This window comes from Larimichthys crocea, chromosome VIII (genome assembly GCF_000972845.2).
Source record: "Larimichthys crocea isolate SSNF chromosome VIII, L_crocea_2.0, whole genome shotgun sequence".
Taxonomy (NCBI): domain Eukaryota; kingdom Metazoa; phylum Chordata; class Actinopteri; family Sciaenidae; genus Larimichthys; species Larimichthys crocea.
Window position 1 is genome coordinate 29,053,040 of NC_040018.1, and position 27,066 is coordinate 29,080,105.

Sequence of the window (27,066 nt, forward strand, 5' to 3'; positions counted from 1 at the left end):
TTGGTGGACAAAACTGTATCTGTATGCCAGCACTGCACAACCTGTGTTACTACTGTGTTACAACACTTCCAATATGCTAGCACATCTGCGGAGACATCACCACAGTGCGAGACTTGACAGCACAAGGAAGAGAGAAGAGAAAGGGTAAGAAAAAGCAACATTTAAACAGCCACTCGGTGAGAAGTCAGACAGGGCAAAAGCCGTAAGTGAAGCAATGTGGGCGTTTATAGAGAAAGATCTGCAGCTGTATGCTGTGGTGTGAGGATGCAGGATTTCAGCATATGATTCAAGTACTTGATCCTCCTCCTGCCGTCACTTCAGCAGCACAGTAATTCAAGGTAAACAATTGTTAATCTTTTTGCCAAATAAATATATAAACATGTAAATGCAGCAATGTTTGTCCTCTTGCTGTTTCAAAATCTCACGTATCCCTAATCAAGCTTCCTGATTATTTCAGTTTTTGCATGATTGCATGACAATATCTGATTAAAGAAATGTAATTATTAGGCTACACATGGTATTTTTAGAGTGTAGCTCACCAGCTGATGTTGTAACAACACAGAAATATGAGAAATATGATTGAGAGCACATATATAAATATACATTGTGCTCATTCAGTATCATAATAACCTTTATTTGCCAGGTGTGTGCACACATACACATAAACTGCCCATACATATACAGTCACATTCCTTGTGTGTACACACACCTGGCCAATAAAGTGATTCTGAAAGTTACTACCTGCTAATTCTTACAGTCCAGAAGCCTGCATGAACAGGCAGCCTGACATGTCACTAAAACAAGGCAATATCTCATAGACTGAACTGATGCTGTCCTTATTGTATTGTAGCTTTGTCTACTTTATGTACCCAGCTCCCTAAGACTGGATCTAGCCTCACACAACGCTGTAAAATAGTGAGGGGTCGTCTCTCTTTCTCAGACAGTAAAAGTGAGGGGGTGCCGTTAACAGAAAGGTGAATAACAGAAAAGTTATTTTCTTATTGCTAATGACGCCTACGTTCAACACACAGCTGCATGTGGGACCGGTGAGTAGAGGCTGAGTTATACACATCTCTATTTATCTGTATCTGTACCACCAATGTAACGCCAGTAGGTTGTAGGTTGAACATCTGCCTGTAAGATAAACACTTTTTTGTTCCTGCTCAGTTTACAGAGATTAAAAAAAGACGGGAGTTCCGGACCCATTAATACGGGCTATCCGGTCCCTGTACTCTCTGTGCCAGAGCTTGGTCCGCATTGCCGGCAGTAAGTCGGACCTGTTTCCCGTGGGAGTTGGACTCTGCCAGGGCTGCCCTTTGTCACCGGTTCTGTTCATAACCTTTATGGACAGAATTTCTAGGCGCAGCCAGGGCGTCGAGGGGCTCCGGTTCGGTGGCCTCAGGATTGGGTCGCTGCTTTTTGCGGACGATCTAGTCCTGTTGGCTTCATCGGAGCGTGACCTTCAGCTCTCCCCAGAGTGCGAAGTGGCTGGGATGAGAATCAGCACCTCCAAATCCGAGGCCATGGTTCTCAGCCGGAAAAGGGTGGAGTGCAGCCTCCGGGTCGGGGATGAGATCCTGCCTCAAGTGGAGGAGTTCAAGTATCTCGGGGTCTTGTTCACGAGTGAGGGAAGGATGGAACGGGAGATCGACCGGCGGATCGGTGCGGCTTCTGCAATGATGCGGACTCTGCACCGGTCCGTCGTGGTGAAGAACGAAGCTCTCGATTTACCAGTCGATCTACGTTCCTACCCTCACCTATGGTCACGAGCTTTGGGTAGTGACCGAAAGAATGAGATCGCGAATACAAGCGGCCGAAATGAGCTTCCTTCGCAGGGTGGCTGGGCTCTCCCTTAGAGATAGGGTGAGAAGCTCGGCCATCCGCGAGGAGCTCAGAGTAGAACCGCTGCTCCTCCGCATCGAGAGGAACCAGTTAAGGTGGCTCGGGCATCTCGTGAGGATGCCTCCTGGACGTCTCCCTAGGGAGATGTTCTGGGCACGTCCCTCTGGGAGGCGGCTCCGGGGAAGACCCAGGACACGCTTGAGGGACTATGTCTCTCGGCTATGGGATACTCAGTTGGCATCAAAGGAATTCTGTCTTTACGACATATTTTGGGCTTTAATGAGGAATTAAAGCAACATTGCGTAACTTTTCCCTCATGAAAGATTTGACTTGTAATCCGGTGAATGGTGTCTCTGTCATTCATAAACGGAGTCATGGGGCTTTCTGAAATGAAAATCATTAAATATTATCTTTATGAAATAAAAAACATTTTATGACGTCTTCTCTGGCGATGCGTTAAATGGCTACCGTGATAACTGATGTTTGAGTCTGCACCCTTCATCTTAATGCTGCTTCTCACTTTATATTGTCCTGTTCTTCCGTTAAATGATCACATTCCTGATTTTCTTTTATCTGCTGCGTTTTGTTGTTCTGCGGTTGCAGCTGGACGTTCTTCTGTTGTCTTCTTCACTTATTTTAGTTTTTTTATGTATTTGTGTTTAGAAGTGAGCAAACATCTGCGCTGTGGTTGAATTTGCCCCCTCCTTGTGTTTCTATGGAAGTCTGTGGCTGCCAAGATTAAGTCATTTTTTGGTTCTTAAAGGTCATCGGCGATGAGGAGTTGTCCAGGGAGGTGCAGAGCTGGTGATGGGAAAATACAAGGAGTGGAGAGGATGACGAGGATGGGCTGAACGTGTCAGATATGGCACAGATCCTGATGGAGAGAAACACGGGGTCAGGAACAGAGTGATCACAAAAAAATCTAAATACATGCAGGAGAGTTTACCACAGAGGAGACAGAATGATCTGGCATGGTTGTGATTAGGCAGGTGAGAAGGAAAGCAGGTTGACCCCTATTGCTATGACCTGTTTCATGGATGAACGTCCTCGATAGGTAAATAAAATATTAATCGAGCATGAAGAAGTTATTATTCAGTATTATACTCAACTATCTGTCAAACTAATTGGGACCTGAAGACCACATTTAGGGTGTGATGAATAATTCTACATTTTATTGTTGTCACGCGAGTTGTGCAAACTGTCACCTACTCTTACTGGATAGTTTCATTTGTTTAACGAATTGACTGACTCCTTAAAGGTCCAGTGTGTCAGATTTTTTACAGAAGCTATAATATTCATAACCATTTTATAATTTGTGTATAATCACATGAAAATAAAATTCATTATGTTTTTGTCATGTTTCTACAGACAAACTCTAGATATGTCTTTCACAGGTGAGGCAGGGGGTTGCAATGTGCATCTCAACCACTAGATGCCACTAAATCCTACCAACTTCTCCTTTCAATGGCTGCCATCAAAATATGGATAAAAGAATCAAAATCCATACATCATGTCCACTTAAAGGTCCAGTATGTAGGGTTTAGTGGCACCTAGCAGTGAAGTTGCAGATGAATACTCTCCCACGTCTCACCCTCTTCTTCCATGAACATGTGGGAAAAACTCTGACTGTGAAACTGACATAAAAAGCTAAAGTTCATATCTAGATCACTGTTTGGTGGGTCCCACTCTTACTGTAGATTTTCAGACAACAAAAACACAATTCTTATTTTCAGGTGATTATACACTCATTAAAACTAATGAAATGAATGTATGTGCTATGAATGTACTAATGAATATTGTATTCAAGAAATACTCCTAAATCTTACAAACTGGACCTTTAAAATAAATATGGAAGTGAGGAGAGTTAGACTGTGAGCAGGTCTGAATGATTTAGGAGTCTTTTGGACTTCACCTCCTTTTCATCATATCCGGTGTCCAGCTTGAGCTCATCAGAAGTCCACTCTTCCCAGGCCTGATGGTTCTGTATAGTCCCACCAGTAGTTTCCAGTAGAGCAGCGGCTCTACTACCCGTCGGATGTCTGAGCTCCTCACCTCGGCCTCCCTAACTTTAAGGCTGAGCCCAGTCACCATACAGAAGAAACTAATTTTGGCTGCTGTGTTTCTGTGATCTCATTTTTTTAGTCACTACCCAAAGCTCATGACCATACGTGAGGGTTTGAACGTAGATAGACAGGAAGATCGGGAGCTTTGCCAGCACAACTCCCACTCCCCCACAATGGTCTGGAACAACATCTGCACTACTGCTGACGCTGCACCAATTTGCCGTTCCATCTTGCACTCCATTTTCCTGTCACTCGTCAAACAAGATCTCAAGATACTTGAAAACTCAAAGCAACCATTGCCAACCCAAACGGAGCATCCCATTAAAAAAAAGAAGAACCACAGCATTAGACTTGATTTAGCTTCGATAAAATGCTATTATTGTAAACTCGTAGCAGTTTTCTTCATGTACAGTACACACACTTTAGTTTCTTTAGTTTTTAGTTTAGTGATTTGTGTGAGCAGTTTGTTTTCAGCACCATCTGAACAGCTGGCAGGATTTTTTTTTTTTTAAATTGGGTTTAACAGTGTTGTAAAACCGAGAAAGGAGTTGAAAGCTGCAGTGTGTGTGTGTGTGATAGTGTTAGTGGATGGCAAAATGTGAAAAGTGACAGGCTGTTGGAGGAAGCTGATCTGTGGAACAACAACAAAACTCATCAGGAGTGGGTGGGAGCTGAATGGAGCTCAATGTGAGTCCACAGCAGCAGCCCGCTCTCTGGGTTTTCTCTCCATCTTCACCGGATCTGGATCTGAGCTCTGCTGGCAGCAACACGCTGTTTCAGAAAAACACTCGCCGCTTCCTGCTGTCAGTGATGGCTGGCAGAAGAGAGCATACACAACTAATACGTGTGTAGCAGTGTTGTGGGTCTGTGTTTCTGGAACTACAACTGATAATCAATCATCACTTCAGTTTCTAAGTCAGATATGTTTGCTGAGAGCCACATATGATATGAGCTGTCTGACACGAACATGCTGCCCACATAGTCCAGTGAACAAATGTTTTGACATTGTCTCGGATGGTGCTGTTTGTGTGGTGTGCACTGTGCTCACCGCTTGGTTCGGTGCGCTCCTTTAGTCCCAAGTGCACTTGCACCAAGTTGTGACACAAAAAAAAAGGTTAATGGCACAGTGCAAGCTCTGTGGAGTTTTTGACCACTGATTTTATCAGTGTGGTCCCATTTTGTTTGAATTGTTCATATATATTGGGACACACAGTGAGTGTAATTCCCTTCACGTCCTGCTGACTGACAGTTGGTTTAAACTTTAACCCACAGCCTCTGTGTGTTCTTCGTAAAAAGACTCAAAACATGAACGCTAATCATTTTTTATTAGATTTTTCTAAGTTTTAAAGGATCCGTGTGTAGGATTTAGTGGCATCTAGTGGTGAAACTGCAGATTGCAACCAACTGACCGTGGCTCTGACCTAACCTAGAAAGTGGCTAAAGTGGCCGTGAAGGCAGAAGGCCCTATCTAGAGCTAATGTTTGTTTTGTCCCTTCTGGGTTTCTGTAGAAACATGGTGGTGCAACACGGTAGACTCCGTAGAAGAGGACTCGCTCCTTTTGTAGATTCTGTATAAGACTCCGTAGAAGAGGACTCGCTCCTTTTGTAGATTCTGTATAACGGGCTCATTTTAAGGCAGGGGTGTCAACTCAAATCAGCACATAGTTAATTACAATATATATTTTTTTATATAAAAAAGATAAAACAAACAAGAGAAAAAAAACCCTCAGCAAAAGGACGTTATGCACAGCGGACATGCACTAAGTACATCTTCAAGAATAAAACACAGCTGAACACATAGGTCCGGCATATACACACATCAAGGTGTTATGAAGATTAAGACGGAACATTCATTTCTTGATTACACAACATACGTTTAACAGATTTTTTAAAAGCTGGTTGAGAGAGTTTAAGAAAATGAGGAGGAAGTGAATTCCATATCTTGGAACCTCTGTAGGAAATCTTAAATTGCGATGAAACAGTTCTCGATTGTGGGGGCCGAAGCTGAGTTGAGAAATTATGAAATTGATTGTTAAACAAGGAGGGAAGTGTTGTGTTTAAAGAACCATATACAAACTGAGCAATCTGAAGGTAATTAATCTGATAAATATTAAGAATACCAAATTTATGAAACAAAGGTAAAGTATGGGTTCTTGTAGGAGAAAGAGCCGTGATTCTCACTGCACGTTTTTGCAGTTTAGTTTGATGGGTACTAGCCCAAGCAATGTTGCAGTAACTTAAAAAAGGATAAATCATAGAGTAATATATATTAAGGGAAACTTTTGTATTTAGAAGATGCCGGATTTTCCCAATAATTCCAATGTTTGTTTTGCAATTTTAGATGTAATTAGAGAGATATGAGGTTTCCAAGATTTCCAAGGTTTTCATCAATCAACACCCCAAGAAAACGAGTTGATTTAACATTAGTAATTGAAAATTGTCAGTATCCTCCCACCTGCTTTGAAAGTCCCTGTTCTCAAAGTCAACTTTTCATTTGGACATTTTCTCGCTGTGCGTTCATCCGCTGAATAATGAACCGAAACAGCGGGGGGAGGGGTGGTGCACAGGCCCAGTGACAGTATCTTTACCTGTGTGGCGGCTGTTGCAGTGCATTGTGGGATTTGTAGTATGAGTGGGAGTGTGATTTACTGGTGGGCCATTGATTATAGACATGAAATGATCTCGCTGGCCGGATTTCTGGCTTTGAGTTTGACATGTCTGTTCTAATGTAAAGAAAACACAACGATTCTTATACACAAAACATACTTGAATATTATACTTTATATACATGAATATAAATATTTATATAGAATATAAATTTTACACACTGGACCTTTAAAGCATGAAATAAATACCAGATATACTTAGTATAGTAAATTTAGCTAATTTCACTATATCTTGTAATGTGATGCTGCACGTGACAAAAGAAATACACCTGAAATACACACACACACACTCACACACACACACACACACACACACACAGGGCTTATGTGAAGCGATCGCAGGATGATAGGCAGCTATGTGGCGGCGCCCTGGGAGCAGTTAGGGCTTTGGTTGCTTGCTTAAGGGCACCTCAGCAGTGCCCAGGAGTTGAACTGGAAACTCTAGCTACGCAGTACACACTCCATACTGTGGTATGGACTTCCTGGCCACCCTCTTCCTGTGATCTGACTGATCACAGGAAGTCAGTACGTAGGTTTGTAATTAAGTGGAAAGAAGTGCAACACAAACATACACTCACCTTCACGCACAAACACTCACACACACACACTACATCCACACAAATCTCCCCCTCGAATCTGTCACGAAAACCAAACAGCAAAATGTTATGACTGACAACATGAGACGTTCTTACATCCAGTCGGAGTCAAACATTCAAACTTACAACAGTTCCTTCTGTCTCATACATTCACTCCTCCACCCATGGGAGCTAAAATACACCTCTTAGTTATCCGATCTAATGCCATTCTATGGCAGCATCGTGGTGAGTCACACACAAACTGAATGAGGCACTTGATCTCTGTTTGGCTCATGACCTAGATGGAAATAAAAATATTGAAACTGACAAAATGATGGTGAAGTTTTAGTTTTAGTTTTTTTGGGGGAAAAGATACTTTTGGAAATCTAGAAACATGAAACCACCAACCAAACCTTAGTATAGACAACGATACCATGAAATGTGAAACATAAAGAAGATGTGCAGAGCGCTACAAGCAGCATTGGCATGGCTCCTTGTCTTTCATGTGAAGTCAATGCCAAAAACTGCAGCTCCTCAAACGTCCACTTGAGTCTGGCTCCAGAAGTGAGTCAGTCTCCATAAGTCCCCATGTTCAAATGTCCAACTTCACAGCAGAAATAAACATGTTTACAGCCTGGTACAAAAACAGTTTTGGTCTCTGTAGATAATTTCCCCGTTCATGACAACTGTACTGAGGGTCATTGGTTCAAATTATATTAAGACTTAAAGTTATGCAGGATTAACAGTGTGGACACTTTGACTGACAGGTGGGTGCCAGGCATCATTCAACCATTCTCAGGTCTGCCGTTGATCCACGTAAGAGGCAATCCAATAAGAGGCAAGACTGCCAACACGGCGGCATCCAGAGCCACGTCCTGAGCTTCAAATCAGCTTGTCAGAAACCATCCATTCTTTATACTGTCAATGGGTTTACCATATGGTAAGACAAAGTGATTCTGATTGGACATTGGATATTAGTCAGCTGGTTGTGAAGAAGTTGATGAGTGATCCAGTGAATGAATGAAGCAGCTGGTGATGATCGACCACTGGACAGATGTGGCACATTTTGTTCTTTGGCAGGAACGTTTTGTTCTTTTGCTGATCTTTTTGTGTTTTACAGGAACGATGAATACACATTTTCAGCTTGATGTGGAAACAGGTACCTTATGGCTTTGATAGCTGTTTTTAGAGATGTTTTTTTTACACAGAACCATCTGGGAAGTGGTAAATAAATACTTGGCTGATGATTGGATCAACCACTTAACACTATCACTCTATCTGTCTGTCACCATCTATCACAAACCAACCAGACCAATGAACAAGTAGTCAAGCCCTTATTGAAGCCAGTCAGGATAAGACCAAAAAAATCTTTTCCATCCAGAGAAGTAAATGGTAAATGGACTGTACTTATATAACACCTTTCTAGTCTTCCGACCACTCAAAGCACTTTTACACTACATATCTCATTCCCCCCATTCACACACATTCATACAATGATGGCATTGGCTGCTATGCAAGGTGCCAACTGCTCATCAGTTTGAGGAACTCACCATTCATACGCATTCACCCACCGATGGCGCAGCCTTCGGGAGCAATTTGGGGTTCGGTATATTGCCCAAGGAAACTTCGACATGCAGTAGTGGACGACCCGCTCTACCTCCAAGCAACAGCCGTCTTTCTGTTCTGATGTTTTTGAGCAAACAGTCACTTCACACATGCCTAGTGTTGAAAGGCTGTAGCTCATGATATAGCTGACAGTAGTTCCTTAATCATTTCTCAGAACCATCCATTCTCTTTCATTTCTCCAGAGTCGGGTCACGGTTAGCAGAGCTCTCCAGATGTCCTTCTCCCCACTAACACATTCCAGCTCCTCCTGGGGGATCCTGAGATGTTCCCAGGTTAGATGTGCTATACAGTCCCTCCAGCAGGTTCTGGGTCTGCCCCAGAGTCTCCTCCCAGTTGGACGTTCCCAGAACACCTCCAAAAGGGGTGCATCCTAATCAGATGCCCGAACCGAGCACTGTTCCAATCCTCACCTATAGTCATGAGCTTTGGGTAGTTACCAAAAGAATGAGATCAGGGATACAAACGGACGAAATTTCTCAGAACCAGTGTGTTCAAACCACTAACTGTCTGGAAAAATGGATTCTCGTGTGATCCCAGGATTTTCCAAGTTCAGGTGTCTCGCAACATTAGTAGGCTGCTGTTCATTTGCCATTTTGACTGACAGCCAACCTCTTCTATGAACTATTCCCACGGTTGTTCCTTAATCTTAACCAAGTGGTTATTGTGGAACCCATGACAAAGGAAGCCTCCTAACCTTAACAACAAACAAACACATATGTCATATTGTTGAATTAAAGTCTCTGTGACAACCGTGTCACCCTGCAGATGTCCAAAATGGGTAGGTGCTGCTGGGCCCTGTGTCTCGCTGCCAGAGACGCTATTAATGAATTAAGAAAATTAATTATCAGAATGGTTTGGCAGTTTACCAAAAGAAAAGAAAAAAAAAGAAGCTGGTCACCATGGCATGCTTCAGTTAATGAAGTGAAAGAAATGCCAGCCATGCCAAGCTGATTTCCATGAAATTGGACTCCCTGTGCCTCTGGCATTTTTCTTCTGTCACCACACTACACAGTGAAGTCAACTGGGCAATGTGGATGGATGACGAGACAAAACATCGAACATTTCAGCAACAAAACAACACTTCATGTTTAGTGGAGAAAAGACTCTGCATCGGACCCTAAAAATACCATGCATACAGGGAAGTTTGGAAAGGGAAGCATCGTGATATCATGGTAATGAAATAAAGCAAATTATCAAAGTGAAGATGAATGGAGCCATTCACCAGGATGATGCAAAGGAAACTTGCAGTATCAGAAGAGGAAAATAAAGATCTTGGATTGACTAAGTCAATCACCAAATTAGACTCAATAGAGCATTTCTGAAAACAACTGATTCACCAGCGGGATTCCCTGAATCTTCAAGATCGTGTGGAAGCATCTTCATACAGGAAGCGTTTTGAAGCTGTCTTTGCAAACAAAGGCTTCTCCTCCAAGTCTTAGATACACTTAAAGATACATTTAAGAGTAGGCTTAAGATGTTCCTTTTTGTTAAAACTTGGGCTGGCTCAAGTGAGTCCTGAACCATCCCTTAGTTATGTTGTTGTTCTGTTAATAACATTCTTAACAGTTGCATTGGAAATAAGATAAACAACGAAAACGAAAAATGATTTTTTTTGTACAAAGTAAAATGTCTTTGATTTGATTTGATTTATTTAGCACATAGTTAATTACATCATCCATAAAAGATAAAACAAACAAGAAAAAAGAAAAAACTCAAAAACAAACGAACAGCAAAAGGACATTATGCACAGCGGACATGCAAGGAGGTCTGAAAAAACCCGTAAGGGGCTTGTCAAGAGAACCTCCTGAAACAATTAGAGCATGAATAAGAATGCAAGCTACTGTATTATACAGGACATACACACTAAGGACAACTTCAAGAATAAAACAAAGCTGAACACATAGATCCGGCATATACACACATCAAGGTGTTATTAAGATTAAGAAGGAACATTCATTTCTTGATTACGCAACATACATTTAACAGATTTTTTAAAAGCTGGTTGAGAGAGTTTCAGAAAATGAGGAGGAAGTGAATTCCATATCTTGGAACCTCTGTAGGAAATCTTAAATTGCGATGAAACAGTTCTCGATTGTGGGGGCCGAAGCTGAGTTGAGAAATTATTAAATTGATTGTTTGCAGAAAATAAATTGTGAAACAAGGAGTAAGTGTTGTGTTTAAAGAACCATATACAAACTGAGCAGTCTGAAGGTAACTAATCTGATAAATATTAAGAATACCAAATTTATGAAACAAAGGTAGAGTATGGGTTCTTGAAGGAGAAAGAGCCATGATTCTCACCGCACGTTTTTGCAACCTAAAAATGGGTTTGATTCTGCTGGAGTGAAGGGAGCTGAACTATTTGACACAGCTGTTATATTTTCTAGCTTATAAAACGTCCCTAATTACCCATAATTCATGGCAAATTAGTCCCACTTAAGATGGTCATAAACTAGAGCGCTTTGTGCAGATAAATATAGAAGATTGTCTGAAGTCAGACTGTTTGATCAAATCGTTGTCAAAGTCTATCTAAGGTCTTTATCAAACTTGTAAGGCAGTTGGACTTGCTAGATCATGTAATCACATGACCATGTGAGAATCCATTTCGCCAGCCCTCGAGCTACAAGCTGAGCTGAGCTGTCCGAACACAGTTGTCAAGAACAATCAGCGTCCTATGAGGAACTTCGACTCTTTATGACACACCTTCTCATTCAGTGTTTTTTCTTTAGACATCGAAACTATTAAGTAACATGTTGGAAATATGTGGTAATCAGAAAAGGGTAAAAAAGGTTATATATGTTTCATATTTCAGCTATCAGGCTCCTCTTCTGTGGAACAAACTACCATTCTGGGTTCTGGACACGGTCAACACCTTAAAGAGTAGACTTAAGACTTTCCTGTTTGATAGAGTTTATAGTTAGGGCTGGCTCTGGTCATCCTTTAGTTTTGCTGCCATAGGATTAGACTGCCTGGGGACTCAAAGAATCTTAAATGTGACTCATCAGACCAAAGTCCAGATTTCCACTGGTCCGTTCATTGTGTTTCTTGGTCAAAGCAGTTCTCTTCTTCTTGTTGGTCTCCCTCAATCGTTGATTCTTTGCAGCAATTCGACCATGAAGGTCTGATTCACACAGTCTCCTCTGAACAGTTGATGCTGAGATGTGTCTGCCACTTAAACTCTGTGAAGCGTTTATGTGGGCTCTAATCTGAGGCTGCTAACTGTAAAGAACTTCTCCTCTTCAGAAGAGCTAATTCCAGGCTGGTCCTCATGAGAGTCAGTTTCATCAGAGTGTTTGATTCAATATGTGATCGACTGCCTGACCTTCTTGTCTTAAAGTAATGATGGACTGTTGTTTCTCTTTACCTAGTTGAGTGGTTCTTTCTATAATATGGATTACTACATCTTTTTTTTCTATGATATACTAGATTACTTTTGGCTCTTACCCAACCCAGTCTGATTGTGTTTAAGGGCAGCCTGGGAAGCCATCACACACACACACACACACACACACACACACACACACACAAATAAAATTGACAAACTTTGTTTAAAAAAATCCACAAGGGACAGCTTCACACCCAGACAATTTAAAAGTCTCCTCTTAGTCGCTCTTCTGCAATTACTTGATTCATTCATTCAAAATTGATAATCATTGATTTATTATCACCGATAATTAAAGAAACTTCATTAAATGCATCCCTTTAATGAGTCTGTTGTTGTTATTACGCTGTAGGGAACATTCCTAGATAAGATTGAATCAGATTTGCAGCAGGGAGACAGTTTAATAGTTGCACATATTTGTTCAAATTGAAAAAAAGTCAACTGCGGCATCTGTGATGTTAGTATCAGAAATGGAAGGTCCAGAGTCTAAATGGAGACGGGATTTAGAGGTTTGATTTTATTATTCTCAGTAATTAGATTTTCTAGCAATATTGCTCACCTCACATTCATACCAGTGAAATTAAATTAAATGAAAATGCAATGAAACGTCACACACAGGGACAGAATACAGAGTCCGACAAAATGAAAAGTTGAAAAGTCGCAGTGCTTAAAACGTGCACGCTCAAGTAAATATTTTAAACTTCCCCTGTACCCATAGTGATACAAGTGTGTGACAATCCAACATTTAAGTGACATTGCATATAAATCTGTATTTTAGTGATCTAGCATCCCAGTTTCAGAGTGAAGTCCCACTGTGGCAGGGTTGGACTGGGAACAAAATTCGGCCCTGGCACTTTTCCTCTGGACCGGCCCACCATTGGACCGATGAACCCGCCCCCAAAACACACGCACTCTAACATTCTCCCACCCACCCATACTGAACCCCCAAATACCCCATAAATAATAATGAAGATCATGTTGTACATGTCTACACCTCATTAAACTTTGGAAACAGTCTACTTACAGCACTGATTCGAGCTACAGAGCAGACAATTAACTTCGAACATGTGTAAATCGTGACTTCTGAACCTGTCATGAAGAGGCAAATATTAACCAATATTAGCCAGTGCAACCCAAAGCCTATTCCAAATGGATGCAAATGGGCCGCAAGTCCATTTCGGGCTGCTGGGCAAATGTTGCAAAGGCTACAAAATAACAAACACATACATACAAAAAAAACATCGGCCCAAATGTGGCTGAGATGGACCGGCCCATCTGACATTTGCCCAGTAGCACAGACTGCCAGTCCGAGTCTGCACTGTGGTAAATATAGACATTTGTATTTGTTCTGATTTCAATACTTATGCTATATACATTGCTCGCTTGCCCAGCTCCGGTTCCAGCATGACACCGACTCCGCTTACTTTTAGCATTCCCGCATGCTCAGGCCCGAAAACCTTCTCCTCTTGGTTGTCCAAAACATCCCTGGTACAACAACAACTTTGTATGAGCCCACAGTCCTGAAGTGAGCTAACATGAGCTAACAGCAGCTACAGCTGTCAGCAGTTTACTTCACTGTCCATCAGGAAACTCTGTAAATCACAGAGAGTTGAGGCGGAGCAGCCAGAGGACATCAGAGGGAAGAAAATATGATGCAGTTTCACCAGAATCAGTGAAAAATTTGGAGGTTTGTGATTTACGTACTTCTTACCTGAAGAACAACCTCATTCCAAGTCAGTGTAGCATCAACACGATTTAAACTCTGTTAGCTTGATGGTAGAAACGTTACACAATGTTTCTTTAAGTGTGATAGTACAACGCACAATGATGATGATGATGATGTTGGTGGAGGAGTGTTGTCTAACATGTTGCTCCCATGGTGTTGTTTAACTGAGAAGGCTCGAGCATTGCATTGATTTGCAGTGAACCTTCGACTCATGCCACAACATTTCTCAAATCTTGCTATGGGTCTGTCTCTGCATCACCTCCTCTTCTCTATACATTAATGATGTATATAGAATATACACTGCCATGACCTGGCTCTGAGAGTCATGGCAAAAAGGGAGTTCACACCATGTACGTTTGTTTAAACAATACTTTATTAAACCAAATTAAACAATCATAAAGTTATGGAGTGTGTAGAAGCAGTGGTATCAGTGGTGTAGGGTGTGCATGAGTGACAAGTGTGAGTGTGCAAGTGTTGGTAATGTGAAACAAAAGCAAAGGATGACCAAAAATACCAAACCAAACCTGACCTGACTAGGGACAGAAGAGCCCAGAACAGGGCCCAGCCAGAGAGAGATCAGAGAAAGAGAATGAGTACCAGCCTGCAGTGGCATAAACACTCGAACCCAAAGTAATTAATGGAAAACACCTGCAAACAGAAACCACACCCAGAGAGGAGGAGGAGAAAGAAAGAGACCACACCCAGGAGAGGAGGAGGAAGGAACACACTCAGGATGCCACATAGGGCATCACAATACTCATAAATAATGCTTTATTATATTGCACCTGGTTAAGGGGAATGAGCAGATTAGTTTAATTAATGTTATTTCAGTGTTGGTTCAGTGATAAAACAGTGACTGATTTGAAGTTGAACTAACATTGATTTTTTCTGTCTTGATCAATTTTTCATCCTTGAAATAACTTTTAAAAAACCTGATGAAAACTCAATGTTATATTTCAATGTTGATCAATGTTGATTCAAGTTTCGCTGATGCATGATACATCAATGTTGTTCCACAGTCAATGCTGTGCAGAGCGCTTCAGGGATAACATATTTTTATAGGCCAAGTAAACATTGTCCAAGTTCTCTCAAATAAACACCAACAGAATTTTTATATATATATTTTTATTTTTTTAAGTTTCTGAACACTTTCTGTTCATCGTCTTCAAACATTCACAACAAAGAACAGATCATGAAAATCTTTTTTTTTCTTTTACACTTTAGAGACTTTAGTCATTATTTTTATTATTATTTATTGTTTTAGAAACATTTCTCCTTTCATTGTATATTTTTTGTTTGTTTTGTATTTTTATATCATGTGTATGCTCTGTGCTTTAGATAGACTTGTTTGTGTTCATCACTTTTTATTTGACCTCAGTGTTCCTTGAATCTGGCTCCGCCTCTGTAAAAAAGGAATCAAGGAATTAGGAATCCCCCCCTCCAAAAACACACGCGCACACACAGAAACGCGCGCGCTTAGGAGACACGCACACGCGCAGTGGGAGTGTCTTTCCTCCAGCTGGAGTAAATAGAGGCGGCGCTGCAACGTGCGCCTCTGACAGGGAATGGCCGTGTCTCTGCGCTCCGACACCGGCTGACACATTAACAGCTCCACCGGTCCATCACTGCACTGCTCCGAGCTGCGCGTCTCCAGGCTGCGGGACTAGACGTGGATTATATGCTGCAAGTCGGTAGGTCTCCGTGGATTTATTTCTGTGGCTGGGCATGTTTTGTGTGTGTGTGTGTCTGTGTGTTGATATTGTGGTGCATCCAGAGCGGGTACTTTCGGGGCGTAATGTGGCCGCTGGGAGCCACAGGTGTGCTGGAACAGAACCGTGTCGGTGAACGCATGTTGCGCGCTCTGTCGGGGGAAAGGACGCGCACTTGGCTTCATGCTGTCCCGGCGGACTGAAGAGGGTCGCGGCTCGCCAGCTTGCGGGTGCGGGCTGGACTGTTGAGCGCACGCCGCTTGTCCTGCCACGACTCCAGAGCCAAAGGTAAGTGGACTCCCGGTCACAGTGCGCGCTGATAGCACCGCTCCCTCCGTGTCTTTTGAACTCCCCCGGCTCTCCGCGCGTTCAGCGGGAAGTGACAGAGTGTATCCACTGCCGAGGAGCGCAGCCTCCACCGGGAAAGAGTGAGAGCAGCGCCGCTGGGCTTTACCTCGAGATGTTTGGAGAGAGATGATGTGCTACAGGAGAAGAGGCATGTTCACACCGTCCAGCTGATGCTGTGCTTCACTTCATGAATAGTGCGCGCTGCCCTGCTGCTGCTGCTGCTGCTGCTGCTGCTGTGCATTGTTCCTCAGTCTCCTTCCAACAGGTGAGTGGACCATTTTCCTCCTTAATATCTGCAGGGCGATGATGCTCAGCAGCTGTGTTGTCTGTAGATCCTCTGGCTGTAGCCAGAATCCTGCAAATAATGAGTCCCCCAGTGCAACCCAGCGCGCAAACTTTTCATTCCCCAAGTTTAAAATAAAAACATTCTGTAGATTCTGACCTCCATACAGCACAGGCAGGAATACTGTCATATTTATGTTGGTGGATTTTGGTCAGATTGAACAGGTCTGTTCTCAGAATCAGGTCAGTATTTGTGTATTTGTGTGTATTTGTGCTATCACTCCTCAAATCACATCACCTGATATAAATCCAACATATACCAATATTCATTTTCATTTGTAATATCCCTCACGATGCCTTAGAGCTTTTTTTTATTTTTATAAACAATACAACTCCCAGCTCAGCTTTCATCTGTCTCCATGCCTCTCCTCCTCTCTATGACGTTATCACTGATTGCCTCGCGAGCACATCTCACACCGCCTCTTAAACGGCACTCTGTTCCTCTGTCCACGCTTCAGCCGGATGATTCGGCGTCTCCGACTGCACGACGCGAGCATCAAGTGGAATCTGTGCTCGGGCTGACGAAATGATGATGCCTCTGAGCCGTCTCTGTGGCTGTCTGCCGCCTTCCCGTGTTCCCTTATCACCTTCAGTGTCCTCAAGTGAGGGTGACATGATGACGAGGAGGAGAATAGCACTGTGACAAAGAATAGAAGTAGGAACAGGCTGGGGAAGAGTGGCAGTGATGATGATGATGATAATAATAAGGAGGAAGAGGAGGAGGAGGATGATGACGGCATGCTGGTGGACGACAATTTGTGTCTGAGTGACCTGCTCAGGGGGGAAAAAGTGACAACCAGCTGAGGCTAAAATAAGAGTCAGTGAGAGTGAGAACAGGTTGTCAGTCTGTGGTAATGATGATGATGAAGATGAAAGCTGTTTCTGAGAGCAGAGCAGGAATTACACAGGTTTAGGTGTAGCGCCTTTGCCTTTCATCTACAGCTGACTTGCAAATGTACAATCTGCTGCAAGAAGTGTTTCTGTATCTGTAAGACACTTATTGTAGGTTTGCATCAGTTCTGAATCTGCACCTGGTCCTGCTCTGATGTGTGTCTGATCTGCTGCTGCAGTCTATGAGCAACATTTTACTGGTTTAAAAAAAGCAATGTTGACTTGCTGTGAGCAACCGGAAACAAATAGCAGTCTGAGTCCAGTGTTGTCTCGCCCATCTAGCCTGACCTCCTTTCCCTGGACCGCTCTGTAATAAACATCATTTCACTTCTTTCCTGTCATAATCACCACGGCCACTAGAGGGCTTTGTCACTTGTTGCTCTTGTAGCCACATTCTTGCGAGGGACCTCATGCAGATGAGGGGAGTGGAGGGGGGCGGGCTGGCTGCCTTCCAGTGGCCTTGCTAACAGAGATGTTTGTTATTGACACTATAAGACAGTCACCAGTCTGTGGTTAATTCAAATGAGTTTTATTTACATAATCAAATCCAAGACCAAACGATTCCCACCATGAGCAAGCACCTGGCGACAGTGGCAAGGAAAAACCTCGAGCAGAACCCGGCTCATGGTCGATGGCAGCAGGCTGCCGTAGCCTCGATGGCGAGGTGGAGTGGAGTCGTCGGGGCGGCTGTGGCTCACAGGCAGAGCGGGTCGTCCACTAATCAGATGATCGGCGGTTCGATCCCCCGGCTCTCTGGTCTGCAAGATACTGAACCCCAAGTTATGTATGAATGCTTAAATCCTTAAACTGATGAGCAGTTGGCACCTTGCACAGTAGCCAATGCGATCAGTGTATGAATGTGTGTGAATGGGGTGAATGAGATATGTAGTGTAGAGCGCTTTGAGTGGTCGGAAGACTAGAAAGGCGCTATATAAGTACAGACCATTTACCATTTGTCACCACCTTAAACCAGGCGACATCCTCGTGGTAACTGAAGGTGCACACCTAACCTGCTGGAGGAGGTTGTGTTCAGAGTTTAGGATTGAAATCTTTTCTTCTCCTGATGACATTTCTTGAGCGATATAGATCCTCAGCTGAGGGAAGATGTTAGATACATGTAAACGTTTTGAGCCGGACACTGTGTGATCGTGTTGTGACTTTTTTTTAACAAGAAAAGTTGATATAGCAGGAAGCGGTGGAGTTCGGAGACCTTTTCATCATGCTTTTTTTTTCTTTTCTTTCACCAAATGTGCAGCGCTCACACTGTCCAGATTTATTTCACACCTGGCTGAGATCGCCTTCAGATCTGGACTGGCTGATCTAATCCCACTCTGATTGCATTACACCTACATTTCTGAGTTTTTTCTCATCCAGATACAAATCACACTGCCAGGTGGACAAGACATGAATCTCTTAAAAGCATCTGACCGAGAGAATCTTTGGGAAGGAAAGTTATTCTGTGGTCACGGCGGCTGCTGTTAATTGGGAGATTTTTGTATAAATGAATGTGTGTTTTTGCTACTCTGTATCGCTGATTGATTGAATTGAGTTGATCCAACTAAATCAATCTGATGAAAGCGTTTGTTGCTCCAAACACTGAGCGGAGTCGACTTCCCAAACCGACAGTACCACAAATTACTGCTGAGGCCACAGCATTTCGCGTCTGTGAATTAGTTTTAATTTGGCGGGGTATTTAGTATGAGTGATGCCATGAATGAGCAAAGCTGCGGTTGGGTTCATTTGAATGCGCTGCCGCTAATTAAGACCTGATGTTGAGTCTGTTTTTTTAAAGATGCGTCTCGAGCACGTCTGACAGCAACGGAGCCACTTCTCTGCTGCTGAATCTGAAATACTGGCTGGAGAAACCAGGAACTGCAATTACACAGTTGCCTTCCTGCAAAAAGGAAAAAAGGAGGCTACTGGAGGGAAAATAGCAGTGAAATAATTCTGCCGGCGAGGGTATGGCATAAGTGAGATGCCTGTAAAATGTTCTCACATTCTGCTGCAAATCCCCCCAGGAGTGCCAGCTGCATACGAGGTGATTGCTTCTCCTGGTTTGTTTCGAATATAAGAGCCGTGTATTTTAGCCCGAGCAGGGCTGATTAAGACTGAAAGAAAGCAACCAGCTAACAAAAAACTTCAAGCTACATTCAAATCAGCCTTTTTATGAAAACAATGGATCAAATATTCAAAATATTCGATGTGTTGCCGGTAATGATGGATCCACTGGGCTTATTATTTTGAGTTTTGCAGCCCACAACTTTACTATTTTGGTTCAGTATCAGTGTTCTCATCAGCAGCAGGGAGCTGGTTTCAGTGGAAAATCTAGGATAGACCTGCACAGCATACAGACAAAGTTAGTGACCGGCTGAAGAGCCGCATATTTCCTTAAGGAGTTGGTGGAGGCCAAACCAGACCTCCAAATTATCAATACAATATATAATATATTAGCGTGTCCACTTGTTGGTAGTGTTGGAGACACTCTGAAGACCTCCAGCTCTTGCCCTGATCTGGTAGGAACTGATTAATGCATTCCACCAATGGGGAACAACAGACAAGAAGAGTCTGGATTGCCTTGAGCAAACGGGTGGCAGAGCCAGGCGTCGTTCATTGGAGGAACGCAATGGTCCTGAAGTAACAAATGCCTGTATAAGGGCGTCCAAGTAGGTGGGTACAGTACCGGAGCCAACTTTGTAGGCGAGCATGGGCGATTTGAATTTAATGCAGGTAGCCAGTGTAGCTCGATGAGCAGTGGGGTAACGTGACCTTTTGGGTTGGTTGTAGACCAGGCGTGCCGCCGCGTTCTGGATCATCTGAAGGGGTTTCACTGTGCAGGCTGGGAGGATGTTACAGTAATCTAGTCTTGAGATGACCACAGTTTGTGTCAGGGGTTGAGTAGCACGTTGAGTTAGGTAAGGCCTGATTTCTCTGATGTTGCAAAGTGCAAAGCAGCATGACCGGGCGGCTGAGGCGACATGACTTCCTCATATTGCTTTCTTTGTCAGACCAACAGTGTGAAACCTTTTAAAACGTTGAATTTAAGATGATATAAAATAGATGAAAGCAGCAGATTCTCATGTTCTTATACTCCTCATATGTCCCCAACCTGCCATATCCCATTTTGACCCTTTGACTATAACTCCAGATGAGATGAAGTTAATGAGATTTAAGTTTTAAGGGTGTTGATGGATCCTAAATGGGTATTAAGGCAGCTGTTTGCTAACACATTCAGCTTTAAAAATATCTCACATGTCCTCATTGAAGAAGACCTGCGTCATATATTCCGTTGAGTTGTTTACATTATCCCAAAATGTTTTCAGCGATGTTCAAACCCGGAAAAATCTGTAATTGTATTAAGATAATGTGCATTTCCTACTTGCCTCTAGTTGCTATAACAGGGAAACGATGTTCCAAATGTGACTAAAGCTCAACTCGAATACTTCTTTTAGTTCACTGTGTGCTGCTGTCTCAATTCAAGTGCAGCCATCGTAACATTTTACCATTAGCGCCAACATTTGACTGCCAAAATATAAAACATATGTAAAACATTTGTATATTGTGGTATTCAACCGCAACCGCTTCATCCAGCAGCTTCCTCAGCTGCAATTTCACAATGCCGGTGGTCACCTCAGAGATTTCCATCAGAACATTAAAGACACTAACTCCCATGATCCCACACCATCATCTAACTACACAGTGTGCAAATGACTGTAGATTTAAGAACAAACAAAAAAAAACATGTTTGTGTTTTAGGCTTGTTCTGCTGCCCCCAAGGGGCCAAAAAAAAAGATCAATGAGTGCAGCTTTAATCTTCCAAAGAAGAACACACACTGCACAAAGTGGATATTTTTGCTTAGTGGAATGTCCTCTTGGATTGCTGTGAAAATGTAGCAATAATTTGAAGCATCACAAGTGGGCAACGAAAAAGCTTCTGAGGCCTCTGCATGTTTTAAAACACACACACGCTAAACCCTTTTGGCCTTTTTTGTATTCCGTCTATTGAAAGCAATCCTTTTCCAGCGTGAGGAAGACTACTCTTGGCGGAGGAGAAGCTTTTACTTTCCAGCGTAGGCCGGAGTTTTCCACACACACATCCACACATCCACTAAGGAGGGAAGAACTGGCAGTGAGCTGCCACCGTGGATGATTGGGCCGGCAGCCAAAGGCCACAGTTTACTTGAGGAAACCATCAGCTCTCAAGCCTCAATTGAAAGAGGAACATTTCTCTCCCCTCTGGTCAGGCTGCTCTCTGCTTTCTCCTCCGGTCTGCTTTGGAAAATAATAGCTCTATATTCGTAGATGAAGTTCCCCATACGGAGTCTAGTGATTTCTTTTTTTTTTTTCTTTCTTCTTTTAGGCATCCATCAACTCTTTAATGGGCTGTGAAATTGTTTAGAACAGTTGTTTTCCTGCCTGTACTTGCTACGCTGCCACAGAAGTTGGGTCAACCTCGCTTCATCCCATCTCTTCCAAGTTCTTAATTAAAGAAGTAAAACAGCAGTGATGGGCTTTGCGTGGATAACCCCGGGTGTAAATTAAATCCAGCCTTCGGCCCTGGCGCCACAACAGACAGATGCTCGTGCTTCGAGTGCGAGTCTGTTCTTTTTGTGGACTGTCATCCAGACAGACAGAATCTAGACAGATATCCACCTCCACATCTGTATTTCCACGTGCCACTGCAGCATTTTAAAAAAAAGCTGAGAAAAATCACACAACGCACAGCCACGTCCTCCAGACTGAGTTTAGTTTGGAGTCCAATTTAGATCAAAGCTCTGGGATGAGGGGTGTAGTGTAGCACACACCCAGTGGAATTGTTGTTTACCCACATATTTGATTTGCAGGATTTAACTTTACAACCTTCAGCAGGCGAAAGGAAATACCTGCGACACGTGTAAACACAGCAGCATGGAGCTGACACGCAGATCTTGTTGAACATGTTGTAGAAACCATTTACCTTCCCACAAACTGGCACCTGTTCATGGCCAACTTTGATTGATGATTTAGGCCTAACTAATCAATCATTAAATGAAAATATCAATATTGATCAAATATATTGTTGGAAAATGTAATATTAATCAGGCTTCAGTGTTGGCATAGTAGCTTTGTTTGGATTTTTGTGAATCCAGGATGACCAGTTCCTCAAACAGCCACTTGAGGCCGGCTGCAGTGAGTCAGTCTCCATAAGCCCCCATGTTAAAACTTCACAGCAGAAATAAACCTGTTCAAATCATGTTAAGAGCATAGACATAGGCTGTAGCTCAAGAGGCAGAGCGGGTTGTCCACTAATCCGATGATGATCAGATGCTCTGCGGCTCCTCTGCATGTCGGAGTGTCCTTGGGCAAGATGCCGAACCCAAATTGCTCCTGAAGGATGCACCGTTGTATGAATGGTTAGCTCCTGAAGCTGATGAGCAGTTGGCACCTTGCAGCTTTTGACTGACGTGATGTCGGTGCCGTCACAGGTTGCTTGTTTGACCAGCTAGGCTTCATTCAGCTTGCCTTGGCTCCATCCACGCTCCACTTTTGTGGATCATCTGGACAAGATGGTGATGGCCACAGAGTCACCACACTCTGATCTTCACAACAGCTCTCCACATTTTATACAGGATATGATTTGCACAAACTTTGCAGAGGCACCTATCAACCCTATTCATACACAAAGATATACATTTGAATATCCAACATTCATTCTGTTTGGAGGTATTCGGTTTTCAGTTTTGGGATTCTGCTGGATTAATCCTCTTGGACTTTATGGTTTGTTTACTGCCCTCTCTCTTCAGCTTTGAGTGGGGATGTTTGCCGAGCTTTGTCTCGTAATGTTTGTGGTGCTTCATATCAATGCATGCAATAGTCTCCATGGTCTCAGACTGAATATATAAGCCATACTGGTTTTAAACTGCCTCTGGGAAGAAATAAACATGCAATGTTTTTGCTGTCCACTTTTCTTCTTACTCTACTTCCTTTTGGAGTATTTATTTATTTATTCCACTCCGTGCAATACATGCAATTTGTCTGCGGGCTTCCAGGCTGCTAAACCAATCCTGGTTAAAATAAGAAAACTTTGGCTCTGCAGGGCTCTCGCACAAATGTGGCCACATAAGATTTAAATATTCACTGTTTATTACTACAAAAGTTCAAAAGATGGTATTCAGGACAGCCCTAATACATTCAGTGGAGTATTAAAAGATGACGAGGTGAAGATTTTTATTCTCTGAAGGTCACGGCTTGCTGTCCTTTTCAATGAGAGCACCGGCTATCAGTGATTGAGCATGTGAACTGCTCTGGATTCAGCTTTCAGTCGGAGTAATCGTCAGATACACGGAGCCCGTTTACAGCTGGATAGCTTCACCGTGAATTCTCCTGATTCATGCAGAGCAGACTGCAACACGGAGGACCACTGGAGGCGTTTGTAGCTTAAGTGTGTGTGTGTGTGTGTGAAGCTGCTGCGGGGCCTTTATGCAAGAGGCCAAGAATGTCTCAGCAGTGATTAGTAGTTTTTAAGCAGAATCAAAGCTGTCGACAGAGATAAAGGAGCACGTCTGTCCTTTGGAAGCAGCAGATCTCAACATGATACCACTGCGCTGACCCCGTATTAATGCGAGCTTGTGCACACACACATACACACACACACACACACACACACACACGTGGAAGTCCTGCTTATTTATCAAGCCTTGCCTCTAATGTGCCAAGATATGTGTTTGGACAGGCAAGTCTCGTTATCCACATATGGAAGGACTCTAAGGTCTGTGTGTGTGTGTGTGTGTGTGTGTGTGTGTGCTATTTGGTGATGTAGGTGATAAATAATAAAGGTGAAAATGAGAGCAGTGGTTTTGCCTGCAACCACAGTAAGATTGACACGGAACATTTGAAGTTCATAGATTAGAGGAGGGAACACTGCTCAGGTTAACGAAAAGAACACCACTGTATATGTGTGTGTGTCTTACGAGGCCAAAACAAAGAGAAATGAATTGAACCACGCTCAGATCAAGTCTGGAACCCCTTGCAAGTGTGTGTGTGTGTGTGTGTGTGTGTGTTTTCATACTCAGTACTGCCCCGTGCAGGCGGGAGCAGAAATCTTGACTCATTAAGACATTTCTGGGTGGGTTGCAGCACCAAAAACATGGACTTAGTCTCCATGAAGTCACAGACAGGTTTCTAAAGAGCTGTTGTGAAAGTCAGACTCTGGTCTGACTTTGAAACAATCTGTAACAGTGGCCAAACCGTTTAACCCGGTGTGACCTATGGGTAACACTGGAAACGGGTGGAAGTCTCTAGCATTCTTGCTCCATGGACCCCACAATGCAGAAGCTGCAGGGAAGGTCTGTGTAATTTCATTCCCTAAACTGAACTTTGCCTCATGTGCCACTGAGCAGTGTCGCCAACTTGGCGACTTTGTCGCTATATTTAGCAAGTTTTTTTTCTGGTGTTACTGGAGACTTTTGAGAGACTCTGACGTAAAGTCTTCTGAATGAGCAGCGGGTGTTGCCCCAAGCTATCTAGCCAACTGGTACAAAGGCCAGTTTTGATCTGCTCCTATTGGACCTGTTAAAGTTACTTCATTATGCCAGGGGTCTCCAAACTACGGCCCGCGGGCCACATCCAGCCCGCCTAAACAATTGGAGTGGCCCACTTTACGATCCCAAACAATCCCTCTAAACATGGCCTATTTTTCAACATTTCATTTTCCTATTATAAAATATCCACACTTAATGATTAAGCTTGGCATTCTAATTAAAATCTACCTTATTTACGAACTATTTACAGTACTAGCTAATTTTCATCCCCTCACACAATGGTATATTCCGACGTGACTTTGCTCGTGATCAACTTCCACGCAGTCTGCCCGGGGGATTCAACTCGGCGGGTCAGGGACGGCCGCACGGTGCGGGAGGATCCCCTCGTGGGACCTCTCCCCGGCGCTGGCTGGCCTCCGCGGGCGCATTTCCTCCGCGGTGGTGCGCCGCGACCGGCTCTGGGTCGGCTTGGAAAGGCTCGGGGGCGAAGGTGGCAATTTATCGCAACTTTCACTTCCTCCTGCAACAAAATCGCAACAAAAATGTAAAAAGCAACTTTCACCGCAATTTTTTTGAAAACCTCATGCAACATCAGGGATTTTAGGCCGCAACTATTTCAAAAAAGGCCCGTGAAATCCTGGTGGGACTGATATCATTTCAGTTATAGACTGACCCCGGCCCCCCATCACAGAAAAGCAAGTTGATGTGGCCCGCACCGGAAAAAAGTTTGGGGACCCCTGCATTACGCTGTTAATACAAACTCTACTCAACATTTCTCTATGTTCTTCTATGTTCCCATGCGACACCTAGTGGTCAAACTAGTTGGAAGACGTTTACGTCAGCCCGATCCTAGTGTGAACGTATGTGACACCAGTTTGGTATCAGCAGTAGCTCGGTGGATCTCTGATCCTCATCTTCTCGTTGTTTCTGGATTTTCACTTTAATTCACTTTCATCTCTTTTTCCCACCGCAGAGACAGTTTCTTACTCTCACACACACATGCACAAGCTTCTACATCAGGATGCAGCATAGTATGTGTCACATCACATCCTCCCAGGAGCCTATACTTTTTAATATTCATCCATTAACACAAAGGGTGTACACTGTGCTGTGTTTCCATAGTGTGTCCTTTCTGCTGTGTGTTGAATAAAACATGTGAATCTGCTCTTGATGGGTTTCATCTCTCATCTGTCTGCCTACTGTCAATCATTTCCCTCGGCTGCTGTCACAGCATCAAGCCCTCCTGTCCTGTCAGCCTTCCACTGATGTGCATTTGAACGCTGAAGTATTTTTCTTTTTTTGGTTTGAAGCTAAAAATACTGGTATTCCGTGCATGAAAAGCTAGTGTAGTTCTGATTAGCTTCACTTTATTTCACTCCTTCTCTGCCAATGGAAGTATTTTTGTGAGCCCATTCCATTAATATCCTTCACACCCACTGCAGCAGCCACCACTGAGGTAACATTTACCACAGGCTCCTCATTTTCTGTTCGTTTTCGTGAATGAAAGCTGTTTTTGTAAATGTCAGCGTTGGGGGGAGTACCCCGCTACTTTTACACGTCAGGCTCTGTTATAGATGTCGGGAGTGCTCCTCACTCTGTGATAACACATAGACAACAAGTGTGTAGTACCTGTAATATCCAGGCATCTTTTTGTAGTACTGTAATTTTAACACATTTAGTAGAAAAACAAGTCAAAAATATGGAGACTACAAATTTATAACATGAAACATGTGTCAGTTATAAGACAGTGCAGAGATTGAAAGACGTCCATTTACCATAGACGATGGTGATGTTTCTAAAGAGCTGTTGTGAAGCCACCTGTAACTACGTGAAATCAAATTCTGCATACATCTAAGCTTAAATATCATTTTAACAGATGAGTTGTATAACAATTTACCCTCGGTATACAGTTGTCCCTCGCTATAACGCGGTTCACTTTTCGCGGACTCGCTGTTTCGCGGATTTTTTTGTGTAATTTTGCATGCTTTTTTTTACAGCGTACTGTACAGTATGAACGCTCATTGTGTTCGGCACCGTCAGAGGAACTGTGAAATACGCGTGAGTTACTGGTAATAATTTCTTATGTGTCAAACCTCGTAGATTGATCATTAAAATTAAATTTGTTAAAAATGTTTGGGCTTGAAAACAGGTTTTGATCTTTGGTTTCATTTACTAATACAGTATTGTACTTATTTTTGTTAAATCTGCAAAAGTTTGAACTTTGAGAGTTTAAATAAGAGAGAAATGTGAGAAAATGTTAATGCCTGTCTGAGAAAAGTGTATAAAAGTGTGTGGTTAGGGGTTTTACGGCCTTAAAACATGTAGAATAATTGTAAAATTTACTTTGCGGATTTCGTTTATTGCGGGTTATTTTTAGAA

At 43.0% G+C, this 27,066-nt stretch overlaps 1 protein-coding gene across 2 annotated transcripts in view; it reads left to right on the forward strand.

The window, feature by feature from the left end:
* Positions 1 to 15,358: 15,358 nt before the first annotated feature.
* Positions 15,359 to 27,066, forward strand: part of cemip (cell migration inducing hyaluronidase 1) — a 190,680-nt gene continuing 178,972 nt past the window's right edge. The window contains exon 1 of one of the 2 annotated variants that reach the window (XM_027281343.1): positions 15,359 to 15,571. The gene's annotated coding sequence lies outside the window, so the exon portion shown is untranslated. The remainder of the gene's footprint in view (positions 15,572 to 27,066) is intronic. The other variant, XM_027281344.1, reaches the window with a different exon arrangement.